General features: G+C 35.9%; 1 protein-coding gene across 15 annotated transcripts in view; it reads left to right on the top strand.

Annotated features, from left to right (window-relative positions):
* STAU2 (staufen double-stranded RNA binding protein 2) overlaps window positions 1–15,957 on the top strand; it is a 306,645-nt gene that overhangs the window by 79,917 nt on the left and 210,771 nt on the right. The gene's annotated exons all lie outside the window — the stretch shown is intronic.

The following is a 15,957-nucleotide window of genomic DNA, read 5'->3' as shown; positions in this document are numbered from 1 at the left end:
TCCCCTGCTCATGCTCTGTTTCTCTTTCTCTCTCTCAAAAATAAATAAACATTAAAAAGAAAATAAAGGTTCCTTAAAGATTCTTAAAGATGTCATACAGAAAACTGTGTATCTTAGTGGTTCCCAATCCTGGCAGAACATCAGGTTCTCCTAAAAACATTTAACCAGTCTGATGCCACACTCTATCTAGACTAATTAAATCAGAATTTCTGGTTGGGGAATTTGAACACACGTGCTTTAAAAAGTTCCCCAGGTCATTCTAATGCCCAGCCATTGGAATACCAGTTGAAACACATACTACCCTTTATCAACATCAATGATTATTTTATGATACGTTAGTTTAAGTAGTCCTAGGACTTTTGAAAGAGTTAAACAAGAAGGTAAAAATGGTAGCTAACCACCATCCTCAAGGAATCAGTTGTTCTGGATAGCCAAGTTTTCTAAATTGCTGAGGATTTACCCTTTTTATAAGTCTTGTAACATAAATACATGGTATGTTCTTATGTCAGATACTCCTAGACATCAGTTTCTTGAGTACCCAAGTCTGCTTTTGTTACTTCCTAAATCATCCTTGACAATCTTGTCATATTATTTCTTGTTGCATGTCATTGTGTCTTTGTGTAGCATTGCTTGCCCCTTGCCTCTTTAAGGCTCTTAAACTATTACCTTGAAAACTGATACTGAAGTTAGGATTGGAAGCAATGTAAGAATAACAAGGCTTTGAATTAGGCTTCAGGGTGATCCTTGAAGTGTGAAGTACATGAGCTTTATTTGGTTCATGGGCTTTTTGACTTCAGAATTTATTTTTTCCCTCATACATTTTAGATTTCTTCTGCATTTTAAGTAGAATGAAGTTGCCAGTTAGCTGAATATACATTTGGTGAATATGTAATCACATAAAATATTTTGGCAATGAACAGAGATAACGATTGCTTTAATAAATTTCATAAATTACTTTCTCATACATTAAAGGAGAAAGAAAAGTTCATTTGTGCATGACTTCCCCCCTTTTGACCTTAGTTCTCTCTCTCTCTCTCTTTCCCTGTTGGCTAAAAAAATGAAAACAAAAAACAGAGAAACTTACTTTCCAAAATGAGAAGGTTTGCATGCATATTCTTAAAAAAATTGCCAAGTTTGGTAATTTTTTATGTCATTTCTACAAAGGTGTTCCTTTATTGACTTGACCTTTTTATTTACTATGGTTTTTTTTTCTCATCTAGAAGCTTTATGTACTCTTTCTCTCTCTCTCTCTCTCTCTGTCTCTCTCTTTCTCCGTGTGTGTGTGTGTGTGTTGGGGGGGGGTTAATTTCCTTGATGTCCAGAGTTGCTTCTTGAGAGCCAAAAAGCAAACTTTATTTGTAGCTTTTTGATTTTTAGATGTAAAAATCTCAGTTCACTGATGTAAGAAAAAGAAAGAAAGAAAATTAAAAAAGGTAAGACTACATGACATTTTTCTTTGGGGAAAAAACCCTTTTCCTTATAGTTGTGGATTAAAAGTCAACAGAGATAGGGCCGCCTGGGTGGCGCAGTCGGTTAAGCGTCCGACTTCAGCCAGGTCACGATCTCGCGGTCCGTGAGTTCAAGCCCCCCGTCAGGCTCTGGGCTGATGGCTCGGAGCCTGGAGCCTGTTTCCGATTCTGTGTCTCCCTCTCTCTCTGCCCCTCCCCCGTTCATGCTCTGTCTCTCTCTGTCCCAAAAATAAATAAAAAACGTTGAAAAAAAAATTAAAATAAAAAATAAAAGTCAACAGAGATAGAGGTTGGTTCCTCATAAAATATTTTTTAACATTACTGTCTGAAGTATAGGCAGTAAATCACTCAACACTAAAAGAACAAGCAATTCAATAGAAAATGAGCAAAGGACATGAAGAGACATTTCACCAAAGAAGGCATATGGATGATTAAAAAATAATGAAAAAATGTTCAACATTCCTAGCCATAAGGCAAATGTAAATTAGGACCATGATGATGTATTACTACTCATCTACTAGAATGATGAAAATTAAAAATAATAACAACAAATGCTGGTAAGGATGAAGAGAAGCTGGATATCTCAAACATTTCTAGTTGTGATGCAAAATGGCTCAGCTACTCTGGAAAATGGTTTGGCAGTTTCCTATAAAACTAAACATACATTTACTATGTGACCTGGCTATCACACTCTTGAGCATCTCTCCCAGAGAAATGAAAATTTATGTTCATGTAAAAACTGTATGAACATTTGCATAGTTTTTACATGAACATAAATAGGCACTGCTTTAGTTTCAGCTCACAAATTTTATATATTTAATTTTCATTCAGTTCAGTGTATTTAAAAAATTTCCCTTGATACTTCTTTCTTCACCTATGCATTATTTTAGAAGTATATTGTCTACCTTCCAAGTGTTTGGAGATTTTTCCATTAATTTCTGTTCATGTTTATTATTATTATTATTTATTTATTTTATTAATGTTTATTTTGAGAGAGATTGAGTGTGCGCATGAGTGGGGGAGGGGCAGAGAGAGAGAGGGAAAGAGAATTCCAAGCAGGCTCCGCACTGTCAGCGCATAGCCTGGTGTGAGGCTTGATCCCATGAATCATGAGATTACGACCTGAGCCGAAATGAAGAGTTGGATGCTTAACCAACTGAGCCACGTAGGGGCCCCCTGTTGTTCATATTTAGTCTGATTCCATTGTGGTCAGAGAACACACTGTATGCTTTCACTTCATTTAAATTTGTTGTGATTGGTTTTATGGCTCAGGATATGGTCTGTCTTGGTATATGTTCCATGGGTACTTGAAAGGAGTATGTATTCTGCCATTGTTGGTACAGTGTTTTATAAATATTGATTGGATTCTGTTAGTAAATAGTGTTGTTAAGTTTGTCTACATCTTTGCTGATTTTCTGTCTGGTTGTTCTGTGAGTTGTGAGAAGTATATTGAAGTCTCCAAATAAAATTGTGGATTTGCCTATTTCTCTTTCAATTCTGTCAGTTTTGCTTTACATATTTTGCACCTCTGTTAGGTGGAATCTCATTTAGGATTGCTATGTTGCCTTGGTGGATTGACCTTTTTATCCTTATGTTTATGTTCCTTTTTGTTTTTGGTAATTTTCTTTGCTCCTAAATCTACCCTGTCTGATATTAAAATAGCCAATACTGCTTTATTTTGATTAATGCTTAAATTGTACATTTTTCCATCCTTTTACTCTCTACTTATAATCTTATATTTTATGTTTCTTTTTTTTTTATGTTTATTTTTGAGAGAGAGAGACAGAGCATGAGTGGGGGGGGGGAGGGTGGGGGCACAGAGAGAGGGAGACACAGAATCTGAAGCAGGCTCCAGGCTCTGAGCTGTCAGCACAGAGCCCAAAGTGGGGCTTGAACTCATGAACTACAAGATCATGACCTGAGCCAAAGTCGGATGCTTAATAGACTGAGTCTCCCAGGCTCCCGTATGTGAGTTTTTATAGACAGCATATATGTGGGTCATGTTTTCAAGTTCACTTTGCCAGTCTCTATCTTTTAGTTGGAATATTTTGACCATTTACATTTAATATAATTTTTAGTGCATTAGGGCTTCAGTCTACCATTTTATTTTTTATTTAATTTTATTTCACTTATTTCTGTTTTTCCTTTGTCTTCTTTTCCTACCTTTTTGTGGGTTAATTGTATTTTTTTTAGAATTCCATTTTGACTTATTGAGGCTTTCAGGGTATATCTCTTTAAAAAAGCAAACACTTGCTCTAGGTATTATATTATACATATATAATCTATTAGTCTGTTGGTGTTTACATTTTGTCAGTATGAGTAATCTTAGAGACCTTAACCTCCCTTTCAGTCCTTTATCCTCTTCCATTATGTTATGTTATTGTCTTAAATATTTTCTCTACATACTTTGAAAGCCCTATCAACCAATGTTATGATTTTTGCTTCAGATATCAAATATAATGTAGAAACCACAAGAGGCAAAATAAAATTTCCTGTGTGCCCATAGTTTTCCATCATTCTATTTTCCTTTCAGATGTTCCAAGATCCTTTTTTTTTTTTTCATTTCAAGAACTTTGTTTCTGTTCTTTTAGAGTAGGTCCACTGGCAACGCAGTCTTCTAGTTTTCTTTTCTCTGAAAATACCTTCATTTCTGAAGGATAAGTTTTTTTGACTTATTTTTATTGACATTTTTTTTTTTCTGAGCACAGGATAAATGTTACCTCACTTTCTTCTGGCCTTCATGGTGTCTGATGTTATATCCATTGTCATTCAAATTACTTTTCCTTTATCAGTAAGATATGGTAAGGTGTCATTTCTCTCTTGTGGCTTTCAAGATTTTTTTTGACTTTTGATTTCAAGAATTTCTCTGGTGTGAATTTCTTTGGGCGTATCCTATTTGGGATTTAAATTTATATAACTTTTGACAAATATGATAAATTTTCAGCCATTATTTTGGGGGGATTATTTTCAGCCTTATATGATTTTTTCTCTTCTTCTGAGACAGCAATTACATAAATGTTAGATCTTTTGTGATAGCCCTGTAGTTCTCTGAGATTTTGTTCATCCTTTTCCCCCTGCATATTGTCTCTCTATTATTCATATTGGAGAATTCATATTGTTCTTTTTTCACATTCATTGATTCTTATCTCTTTCATCTATATTCTGCTGTTGAGCCCATCCAGTGAATATTTCATTTTGGTTATTGTATTTTTTCAGTTCTAAAATTTCCATTTGATTATTTTTTCTAGGACTGTTTCTTTGCTGAGACTTTCTACTTTTTCATTTGTTTCAAGTGCATTTGTAATTGTTTATTGAAGTATTTTTATGATGGCTACTGTAAAATATTTGTCAGATAATTTCATCTGTATCATCTTGATTTGGTAACTGGTGATTGTCTTTTCTCATTAAAGTTGAGATTTTCCTGGTTCTTGGTATGATGAATGATTTTAATAGAATCTAGACACTGTGGATATTATGAATCTGTGGATCTTATTTTTATAGGCTTCTTCTGATACTGCAACAACAGGAGAATGAGGAATCTATCATGTTAATGCTAGGTCTGGGTGGAAATTCAGGTTCTGCGCTTTGCCTTATTGGCACCTTGTAGCTTCACTTGACCTTCTCTGACACCACTCTACCAGGGGAAAGGAACTTTTCATTATAGCTGGGGGAGGATGGGAGTCTAGGCTCCTTACTTAACTTTTGCTGACGGAAATCCAGATGGGGTTGCAGCTTTTTTTGTGATGTATTGTTGGAGTAGGGCAGTTGTTGCATGGAAGTTTTCTGTCCTGCATAATTTCTCTTTTCCTGGTCCTTTTGCTAAAGAGAATAAACTTGCCTTGTTTTCTTTTTTGTTTGTTTGTTTGTTTTATCTGCACACATTGATGCTTTCAGGCTGCTGGCTTCTATAGCACCCAACTCAGGATATAACAGGTCAAGAGAAATCACAGGGAACTCACCACTCTGTTGTTCCTTTGGTCTTAAGTTCTCTAGCTAGTCTCTTTCCAACTTGCAAAATTTTCTTATGTTGCTTTTTTTTTTTCTAATTTTTTTTCAATGTTTATTTATCTTTGAGAGAGACAGAGACAGAGCATGAGCGGGAGGTGCAGAGAGAGGGAGAGACAGACTCCAAAGCAGGCTCCAGCCTCTGAGCTGTCAGCAGATAGCCCGATGAGGGGCTTGAACTCAAAAACTGCGAGATCGTGACCTGAGCCGAAGTCAGGACGCTTAACTGACTGAGCCACCCAGGCACCCCTCTTATGTTTATTATACATAAATGACCTGAAATTTAGTTGTACTTAGCAGTAGGAATGGGGAGAATTATTTCTGTTCTGTTTTGTCCTAGGACCATCCTTATTTCCTCTTATGTGTATAAATTTTGGTTAGATTTTAAGAGTAAAACATTGTTTATAGTTAATTTGATATTTCAGTAAAGAGATATAAGTTTAAAAAAATTTTAAAGAGATTTTTTACCTATTTATTTATTAATTTCATTTATTGTTTTAGAGAGAGAGAGAGAGAGAGAGAGAGAATGCATGAGTGGAGGAAAGGGACAGAGGGAGAGGGAGAGAGAATCTTAAGCAGACTCCATGTTTAGTGTGGAGCCTGATGTGGGTCTCAATCCCACAGCCCTGGAATCATGACTTGAGCTAAAATCAATAGTCAGATGCTCAACTGACTGAGCCACCAAGGCACCCCTATATTTGTATTGTATTGATGGAAAAAATTTCACAAAAGATTTTTGAATCCGGACTACCAAAAGTGGAAAAGAGAAGTGTCAGAATCTGTGTTTACTGAAAAAAAAAAAAAAAAAAATTATAGGAAGTATAATAAAATGTATACTGCAAAATCTGTGTCCAGTTTTGCATTTTGCCTTCTTAGCTGTTCACTTTCTTCCTACTTTCTAGGACAAGCACATACAAACCTTTGGTTTAAAGAATTGTCTACAGTCTTATCTCCCCAAATACTACTACTACTATTCCCCTTTCACTTTAAAAATGTATCACAAGAATTTTCCTGTAACTAAATATACTTGCATGGTATTCCACTGAAGTAATACACCATAATGTATTGTTATTTTTGTTGTGGAGTTTGTTGCTAGTCATCATGGAATAATAGGCAGTAGCACAAATAACAAACATGGGGACGTTACAGAGGTTTCACAAGTTTTCAAACATGGTAGTAGTTTAATGTCTGTAGCTACCATTTCTTTTTAGAGAGTATAAAAAGAAAGCTATTTGGGACGTTGATCCTGCTTGGTGTGGGGTTCACTGGATTTCCCACTTTTAGACTTACACTATCAAAGGCTGTAGGGACCTCCTCCTCTCTGTCTGCAGCCTCCTAGCCTGAAGCTACTGTTAGGGTTAAACCCTAGACACATGTACCATTTGTCTTCAGTGGACATTTGACATTTAGGAGGACATCCAGACATAATGTTCTACATCACCCATCCTCTGGCACCCTAGGAATGTTAATTCCCTGACGTGGGAATCAGATGCAAGTGATTTCTTTTCTTTGTGTGTGTAATATATACATGGGAAGCAGTATTCATTGGAGTACTACGTACACAGGATTAGGCTCTTCACCAAGTTTAAGACACAAAGGATATAGCTACCTTGTATGGAGAATGTTTCATTCGAATTTTCTGTCTACATGGAGGAGTTCTCAGGTGTCTGGCTTTTACCAATAGGTAGAGATAACTGCCATTTACTGAGATGTGGAGGAATGGAGGAGACAGACTTGGAATGGGAATTAGGACTTCAGCATAAACACGTAAGGCATCCAAAGGAGCTGTCAAGTGTGTGTTTGACATAGAAGACTGGACCTCAGAGGAGAGATCTAAATTAGAGAGGTAAATGCAGGAGCTGACTGCATAATCAGTGCCCCACAAGTCCCTGCTCTACCAGGCCTCTCATTACCTCTCTGATTTCATCTACTCTACCCACCATGCCAACTCTGCTCCAGCCACCTTGGCCATATTTTCCAAATGAGTCATCCATACTCATATTTTAGAGTTATATTTATTTTTTATTCCCTCTTTATTAAAGTCTGTTGAAATCTTTTCAGTCATGCCCCTTTTATGCCACTCTAGTTAAAAATGCACCCCACCTCCTCACTCTGACATTCCTAGTTTCTTGCCCTGCTTTTTCCTCTGTACCACTTAGTGTTATCTCTACTAGCTTTGTGTGGCTGTAGTATGTAAAACAAAGAGGAGAAATGATGCTAAGCTGGAGAGGGTAGGCAAAGGTTAGATCCTCCAGGGCTCTCCTAAAGACCAGTAGGAGATGCAGATTTTTAAGGAGGAGGAAATGTGGCCACTTGTGCATTGAGAGGCAATACAAGGGTAAGAGTGGTTATGGATAGATGAAGTCGGAGACAATTGCATTAGAATAAAAACAAAAGGAAAAGGAAAACGTTTAATGATCCAAGCACGCTGCTAGGTTGAAGAAACAAGGGTGGTAGAGAATGATTCTGTCTCCTACTTAAGGAATTGAATCTAGAAGGTTAGAAAGATGATTTCAATCTAAGTACTCTGAAAGAGAAAGGTCAGGGTATTCTGGGAGCAGATGGTTCTGATTTTGTTTTTAGACAGTTCAGATTTGTAAACCTGAATTTAGTATTTGAACAGCTTTCACAGAATTACTACCTAGAAATAGCCTCATAGTTTTAAAATTTAGAACCTAGGGGACGTTAATAAGGAAGTACTGCTCAAGCAAAGTAATTGAGTGAGCTTTGAGAGCACTAAATCAGTTCAAAGGATTTATTTACTGTAGGACTGCTCCAAGAACTCATGATCTGTCCTAGAAATGTGTATAATGTGTATCATTTCCCAAACTTGTTTGGCCATGGATCCTGTTAAGTTAATGAATCGTCTGTGGATACAGAACAGACATTAGGGAACGCTAGCTTCATGATTTGCTCAAGATATTAACAATTAGCTAAAAGTAAGTTACCATAGGGGTGCCTGGGTGGCTCAGTCGGTTAAGTGTCAGACTTTGGCTCAGGTCATGATCTCGCAGTTTGTGAGTTCGAACTCTGTGTCTGGCTCTGTGCTGACAGCTCAGAGCCTGGAGCCTGCTTGGGATTCTGTGTCTCCCACTCATTCTGCCCCTCCCCTACTCACGCCTCTGTCTCTTTCTTTCTGCCTCTTTCTAAAGTAAAAAAACAAAAAACAAAAACCATTAAAAAAAAAACATAAAAAAAAAAAAGTAAGTTACCATAACACAATTTCCTTGACTGTGTCCTATGATTTTTCTAAGACATTTTAGTGTTACACATAGAACATCAGGAAGTATGAAACTGCCAGTATTCTTGTGGACAAATTTTAATACTATCTTGTATGTGGGGTGAATGAAATGCATAGTTTGGCATAAATATAGGTAATAATCCTGTATAGTTCAAGGGATAAATCTTATACACAATCTATGTGAAATTTGTGACCCATGAATGTGTAATGAAATAACACTTTACCGTCTCTTTAAAACCTCTTTTTTGTGGCTTTGAAATATTAAGAATACTTCATTTTAGCTTTCTTAGCTTTGGTTCAGTCATTATTTTGGCAGATAATGCTATTTTAGAACTTAGTATATTGCAAAAATAATGGTATAGTAAAAATGTGACATTATTTATATTCTATTATTAAAAAGAGCATTTAGAAAGTATTACTGGTAAGCACTTTTCCTATACCTCTAGATCAAGGGTTGGCACACTACATCTCCTGGGGCCAAATCCAACCTGCTGCCTGTTTTTGTATATTCCACAATCTAAGGTTCTACTTTTAAAAATCATTGAAACAAATCAACAGAATAATAATATCTTGTGATGTGTGAAAATTATATGAAATTTAGATTTCAGTAACCATAAATAAAGTTTTACTGGAGTACAGCCATACTCCTTCATTTATGTACTGTCTATGGCTCCTTTCACACTGTAACAGCAGTGTTGAGTAGGTGTGACAGAAACCGTATGGCCTGCAAAGTCTGAAATATTTACTATCTGGCTCTTTTTAGAACAAGTTTGCAGACCTTGGTCTAGATTAATGGGTAATAGAGTTTATGGGGTTATTTTATAAGTTTGAATATATGAAATACAGGGAACTGTGTTTTATGTATATCCAATTCTCTAAATAAATATTTTCTAACAATTTCCATTAATTTTTCCCTGCTGCAGTTCTCTTCTTCATTTCTTTTCTCTGCTATAAGATACATGTTTTATTTCAATTTCAATTAATTTCCTTCCTTTTTGCATATGATCAGTAAAACAGTATATAGTGTCCTATGTTGTGACAGGAAGCACATGGATTTGAGGAGCATTTGTAGAATAATCAGAAATTTGGAATAATTGTATGTTTTCTCCATATACTTGATTTGTGGGGAAAACTTTTATATTTGAAGTTGACTTTGACTAAATTTTTTTTTTTAAATAATGATTTCAAATGATCATATAAGCAGCAGAATAGTACTCTTATTGGATTTAGCTGACCCAAAGAATCAGTAACTGATTTTTTTCCCTAACACAACTAGAGTGAATAGACTACTTCACCTCTTTGATTTGAATGTCGCTACTACTTTAATTTTAAGATTCTATTATATATTCTGTTCAGTAGCCCTCTTCTTGTCTCTTAAGACAATTCATTTCACTTTTTTGTTTCCAAATATAGGAATGGTTTTGCAGATGAATTTATTTCTTTTTATAAATTTTATGGTTTGGTAGAAGTAAAAGTAATGTATGCCTTGTTCTAAATTATGTAAAATATGAAGTTAAGAAGTAGCTTGAGATATGTAAATACCGCTAACGTGCTTCAACATGTCCTTTTCAATACAATATTTAGTTTCATTTGTGATACAGAAATTTATTTTCATCCTGAGTCATCTGAGGTTGTAGAGAATAGGTACTAGGAATGGCTCATTAATCCCTCACTATTAACACTTCACTTATGAGGAAGAAAACTAGCTGAATGTACCTAGGCTTCCATATTTTTCATTTTAGTGTCTTATTGCTTTCACAGATTTTTTTCATAATAAATTATCCTTGTTATTAGAGGTGAAACTAGGATCATATCCTCCCTTCAAAGAGGGAGGGCATAGAAACATTATTCACAGTGTCCATGATTAAAGAATTTGTGAGTATTCACTAATTGTGGTCTTACTCCTTTGTTGGTGTAGGTATAAAGATAAATTGATGAAAATACAGTATTAAAGTAGATTGGTAAGTGGATTTAAAACTCAGAGGAATCCAAAACCTACAGGAAATAGTAAAATTCATGTCATCACATAGAAAAGATTTTCTTTTTTTTTTTTTTTAATTTTTTTTTTCAACGTTTTTTATTTATTTTTGGGACAGAGAGAGACAGAGCGTGAACGGGGGAGGGGCAGAGAGAGAGGGAGACACAGAATCGGAAACAGGCTCCAGGCTCCGAGCCATCAGCCCAGAGCCCGACGCGGGGCTCGAACTCACGGACCGCGAGATCGTGACCTGGCTGAAGTCGGACGCTTAACCGACTGCGCCACCCAGGCGCCCCAGAAAAGATTTTCTATATTAAACTGTAACACCAAGATGGATACATTGTAAATAATATCATTTGAACTTTATGTAAAAAGAGTTTGAAATTCTACTTTTTTTTTTTTTTGCACCAGAATAACAGTTAAAATTTATATCAACTTTTAGGAATTCAAAAACATATTGTGGTATTTTCTTATGGAAATCATTTGTATGTTCAACAAATACTTTTTGTGTTCTCAGAGGTGGTTAATTTCATTCCATTTGCCCAGGAATGTCACAGGTACCCAAATGAAGAGTTTTTAAAATAAGTAAGCTATGAGATACTTAAGAATACTTTGAAAAAATATTAAGTCTAGAATTTTAGTGGATGTAACTGTGTTAAACGTCCAGTGAAAATAAGATAAAAATAGAGAGGGATGCAAACCATAAGAGACTCTTATACAGAGAACAAACTGAGGGCTGCTGGAGGGGGCAGGTGCAGTGATGGGCTAAATGGGTGATTAGCAATAAGGAGGGAACTTGTTGGGATGAGCACTGGGTGTTATATGTAAGTGATGAATCACTAAATTCTACTCCTGAAACCATTATTACACTATATGTTAACTAACTTAGATTTAAATTCAAAACATTGCAATTATATTTGAAGCTACTCTGATGGACTAAATCTTTTTTAAAAATAGTATTTCAAAGGACTCAAGTAGTATTTTTACTGTATATAGTTGGCTTAATTAATCAAAAAGTGATTAAAATATCAGTACCTGCAATACTATTCTCCCTTGGGATAGAATAGCTGTTACTTGAAAAAAAGAGGAGAATCTTTTTCTTTTCTTTTTATTTATTATTATTTTTTAATGTTTATTTTTGAGAGAAAGAGAGAGAGAGAGAGAGAGAGAGAGAGTGTGTGTGTGTGTGTGTGTGTGTGTGCACGCGCGTGAGTGTGTGAGTGTGTGAGTGGGGGAGGGGCAGAGATGGAAACAACTTATATTCTATATATATTCTATATATATTCTATTCTCTCTCTATATTTATATTCCATATAGTACACAATTTTAAAAACTTGAATGTTATGCCACCCCTGCATTCCAGTACCTATTCTGCCCTTGCTAGTTTCATGTGTATCCTTTTAGGATATTCTCTAGCTGTATGTACTTTAAGTATCATTCTGTAATAATCTCCTCAATCTCTTTTTTTTTTTTAGGTTTTTATTTATTTTAGAGAGAGAGTGAGAGCAAGCAGGGGAGGGGCACGGGGGGGGGGGGGGAGAGGGAGAGAGGGAATCCCAAGCAGGCTCCCCACTGCCAGCATGGAGCCCATTGTGGAGCTTGAACCCACGAATTGTGAGATCATGACCTGAGCTGAAATCAAGAGTTGGATACTTAACTGACTGAGCTACCCAGGCACCCTCAATCTCTTTTTTAAATTTGAAATATGCCTTAAAAGATCATTCTGTATTAAAAAAATTTTTTTTAATGTTTAATTTTGAGAGAGAGAGAGAGTGCAGGTGGGGAAGGAGTAGAGAGAGGGAGACAGAATCCAAAGCAGTCTCCACTGTCAGCACAAAGCCAGATGTGTGGCTGGAACGCACGAACCATGAGAACATGACCTGGGCTGAAACCAAGAGTCAGACACTTAACCGACTGAGCCACCCAGGTACCCCATAGATCATTCCATATTAGTATATAAAGAGCTACATCATCTTTTCTAACTTCAGTATGAAAATTCAGGAACCTATAACAATATAGGTCTATTTAATGCCTCAGCACATCTGTTATACTGTAGTTGTCATTTGTTTACATACATTATGAACCTCATAATGTCATAATTTTGGCTTAAATAGTCTATATGTCTTAAAGAAAATAAAGGAAAAAATAGTCTTTCATAAATATTCACAAATTTACCATACCTCATACATCTGTTCCTATCTGAAGAGGTAGGTTTCCATCTAGCTTTACTTCCCTTCAGCCCAAACATCCTTTAGAATTTCTGGTAGTACAAGTCTGCTGGCAATGGATTCTTTTAATTTTCATTAACTGAAAATATCTTATTTTGCCTTCATTTTTGAAGGATATTTTCAATGAATATAGAATTCTAAGTTTTCAGGTTTTTTTACTTACAGCACTTTAAAGATTTTACAGTGTCATAGTATGTCTTAGGTCTTATGGCCTCTTTTTTTTTTTTTTTTTTTCTCATGAGAGGTCAGCCATTTAATAAATAAGTAAATATAAATAAATACCTTAACTCACCAAAAAAAGGGAAGTCAACCATTATTGGAATTTTTGTTCCCTTCATGCAATGTCATTTTGGCTTTGAGCAGTTCAAGTATAATGTGCCTTTGTGGTTTCCTTTATAGTAACGTAGCTCACTGAACTTACTGACTTTGTAAGCATGTCTTTAACCAAAAGATTTTTTTTAGCCTTTATGTCTTTTAATATTTTTCTGCCTTCTTTTTTTTCACTTCTCTCCATCTGTTAGACTTTTTAATATTATCTCACAGGTCCGTAAGGCTCCATTCATTTTTTTCAATCTTTTTCCCTCTCTGTTCTTTGGTTTGTATAATTTCTACTGATTAACCTTGACTCCTTTGTCATCCTCTTTCTGTTATTATGCCTAGCTAGTGAATTTAAAATTGGAATATATTTAGTTGTCTCTAGCCATATATATGGCTAGAATTTCCATTTAGCCTTTCATTTTGTAGTTTCTGTTCTCTGATAAGATTTCCCGTACATTTATTCATTAAGGGCATATATTCTTTTATATTTTTGAGCACAGTGTAGCTGTTTGCTAATTCTAACATCTGGGTCATTTCAGGGTTGCTTCTGTTGATTGTCTTTTATCATGAGAATGGATCATTTTCTTCCTACTTCTTCATATATTTAGTAATTTTGGATTGCATTCTTGACATTGTAAATTGGCTAGAAACTGGATTTTGTGATGTCCGTCTGAAGTATAGCGAACAGTTTTTTAAGCAGGCAGTTAATTTGGCTGAAGCCTACCAACAAAGTGTGTGTGTGTGTGTGTGTGTGTGTGTGTGTGTATGTATATGTAAATATGTAAAAAAAAATATATATATACACACACACACATACACACACACACACACACACACACACACACACACACATATATATATTTGCTCAAATTTTTATCTCTTACCTGTGTTGTTTAGAGTCTGTCCTATGCCTGTGTAGTTCAAACATCAGGTAGAGATTTGGGCAGAGTTTTATACACAGAATTTGGGGCTCTTCCTTTCTAGATCTGTTATTTCTAAGATTTTCTCCTTCATTTCCTACTGACCTTGGTTGCTTTGAACCCTTATCTCTGGGCCTTCAGGCTAGTAAGGCTTTTCTGTTGGCACTTTAGCTGCTCTTTATGGAATAGACTGGACCCTCCCTAAAGTTTAAGCTGTTAAAAAAAAAAAAAGAGAGAAACTCATTCTGTGCTGTTCCTTTTTCCAGTGTTATTCCCACTGCCCCCCCCACCCCCACCCCAGTATCTGCCTGTTTTGTTTACTCTTCAGTGCCTTCGGATGATTGTTTTTTTGTATTTTGCTGAGAATTTATAGTGTCCCATAAAGGATTGGTCTAATTAGAATTTAGTCATCCTGAAAACAGGATAGCTGCTTACTTTAAGAACTGTTTAATATTTCCCTGTCTACTTATTCTATAATTTATTTAACCAATTCTGTATTCATGGACATTTAGTTGCCTCTAATGTTTTTCTGTAACAATGTTGCAGTATATATCTTTGCACATATCTATCTATTCAAGATTTTATTTAAATTCAAGTTAGTTAACATATAGTATAGTAATTGGTTTCAGGAGCAGAATTCAGTGATTTATCACTTACATATAACACCTAGTGCTCATCCCAACAAGTGCCCTCATTAATGCCCATCACCTATTTAGCCCATTCCCCCCCGCCCCAGCAACCCTTAGTGTTTCTCTATAGTTAAGAGTTTTATGGTTTGCCTCTCTCTCTTGTTTTATCTTATTTTTCCTTCGGTTCCCCAGTGTTCATCTGTTCATCTGTTTTGTCTTAAATGCTCCATATGAGTGAAGTCATATGGTATTTGTTTTTTCTCTGATTGATTTATTTCACTTTGCATAAATATACTCTAGTTCCATCCACCTTGTTGCACATGGCAAGATTTCATTCTTTTTGATCGCCAAGTAATATTGCAGCACACGCGCGCACGTGCGCGCACGTGTGTGTGTATACACCACATCTTCTTTATCCATTCATCAGTTTGGGCTCTTTCCATAATTTAGCTATTGTTGATAGTGCTGTTATAAATATTGGAGTCTTTGCACATACATTTAGCCATGTGTGAGATATTCTTATAGGTACTTCAGATACATCAATAAATAAAATAGACATTTTTACTCTGATGAAACTTACATTCTAGTTGGGTGAGATGGATAATAAAAAATAAATACAGGCGTGCCTGGGTAGCTCCGTCAGTTAAACATCTGACTCTTGATTTCAGCTCAGGTCATGATCTCACGGTTCATGAGATTGAGCCCTGCATTGGGCTCTGTGCTGACAGCACGGAGCCTGCTTGGGATTCTCTGTCTCCCTTTCTCTCTGCCCTTCCCTCACTCACACTTCTCTCTCTCTCAAAATAAATATACATTAAAAATAAATATAATAAATGTTTTGTAGTAGATTCAAAGGTAAGAAGTACTGTGGACAAATGGAAAGTAGAGTAGAAGAAAAAGGATGAAGATTACAGTTGTAAATAGGGAGATTTTATTGAAAAGGTGAGATTTGAGCAAGACTCTAAGGAGAGCAAGTGAGTTTTGAGAATGCTGTGGGAGAGGCAAGAGATTAGCCACTGCGAAGTCCCCAAGTGGAAACATGTCTGGTGAGTTTGAGGAGCAGGAAGGAGGCCAGTGTGGTTGGAGTGGAATAAGTGTTGAATGGTGTGATTGAACTCATTGGTACGGTGTGGAGCCAGACCTGTGTAAAGCTGTATTAGGCCGTTGGA

Source organism: Panthera pardus, unplaced genomic scaffold (genome assembly GCF_024362965.1).
Source record: "Panthera pardus isolate Hobbes unplaced genomic scaffold, ASM2436296v1 HiC_scaffold_7, whole genome shotgun sequence".
In the NCBI taxonomy this organism is placed as follows: domain Eukaryota; kingdom Metazoa; phylum Chordata; class Mammalia; order Carnivora; family Felidae; genus Panthera; species Panthera pardus.
Note: the sequence above shows the minus strand (reverse complement) of the source record. Positions and strands in the feature narration are given on the sequence as shown.